The sequence below is a fragment of the Phaethon lepturus genome, unplaced genomic scaffold (assembly GCF_000687285.1).
Source record: "Phaethon lepturus isolate BGI_N335 unplaced genomic scaffold, ASM68728v1 scaffold20445, whole genome shotgun sequence".
NCBI classification, from domain to species: domain Eukaryota; kingdom Metazoa; phylum Chordata; class Aves; order Phaethontiformes; family Phaethontidae; genus Phaethon; species Phaethon lepturus.
The window spans coordinates 14,096-15,415 of record NW_010542965.1 but is presented as its reverse complement, the minus strand read 5'-3'; positions in this window follow the sequence as shown (position 1 = coordinate 15,415).

The following is a 1,320-nucleotide window of genomic DNA, read 5'->3' as shown; positions in this document are numbered from 1 at the left end:
GGGGCTGGTTGTAATGGTGGAGGAGGGCCCATGTTGGTACTGGGGGGGACTGGGACATGCTGGGAGGGTGTGGTTGTAATGGGAGGGAGGGCGGTGAGATGAGGGTCTGGTTAATACTGGGAGGAGACTGCAGCATACTGGGGGCGTCTGGTTGTAATGGGAGTGGGCAGTAAGATGAGAGAGTCTGGTTGATACTGGGACGATCGGGACGTGCTGGAGGAGTCTGGTTGTAATGGGGATGGGAGAGGGCAGTGAGATGAAGGGGTCTGGCTGATACTGGGAGAGAACTGGGGCATACTGGGAGGATGTGGTTGTAATGGTGGGGTGGAGCACAGTGAGATGAGAGGGTCTGGTTGATACTGGGTGGGGACTGGGACATGTTGGGATGCTGTGGTTGTAATGGAGGTGGTGGAGTACAGAGAGATGAGGGGTCTGATTCATACTGGGAGACACTGGGGAATGCTGGGGGAGTCTGGTTGTCATGGGAGTGGGGTATGAGAGATTCTGATACTGGGAAGACTGGGACATGCTGGAGGAGTGTGGTTGTAATGGGGATGGGGAGGGCAGTGAGATGAGGGAGTCTGGTTGATACTGGGAGGGGGCTGAGGCATGCTGGGGGAGTCTGGTTGTAATAGAGGTGAGGGAAGCGATGAGATGAGAGTCTGATACTGGGGGGGACTGGAGCATAGTGGGATGGTCTGGTTGTAATGGAGGTGGTGGAGGGTAGTGAGATGAGAGGGTATCTGATACTGGGAGGGACTGGGCTGTGCTGGGGGAGTCTGGCTGTAACAGCGAGAGGGGAGAGCAGTGAGATGAGAGGGTCTGGTTATACTGGAGGGGGGGATCTGGTTGTAATGGGGCTGGGGCTGAGATGGGAGAGTGTGGTTGATACTGGGGGGGACTGGGACATACTGGGAGGTTCTGGTTGTAATGGGTTTGGGGAGGGGGATGTGATAGGAGCGTCTGGGTGATACCAAGGGAGACTGGGGCATGCTGGGAGGGCTTGTGGTGTTCTTGGGGGATATCAGGATGCGCAGGGAGGATCCTTGTTGATACTCTCAGCGTGGCCCAGTTTTCCCCCAGTATCGGGGGTGGAAAAGGGGTGAGGGGCCGGGCTGTGGGGCGGTTCCTTGCCATCCCATGGGCAGTGGGGGTGCTGGGTGTGTCACTGATGCTGGGGGGGGGAGGGCACCCCCCAAAAAAATGTATTTTTGGCCTGGCAGCTCCTACGCAGCTGTGGTGGGAGCCTCTTCCGCTGCTGCGAATTCCTCCATTGCTGCTTGCTGCCTCGTCGCTCCCACCCCAGCCCCCGCCCTCCAC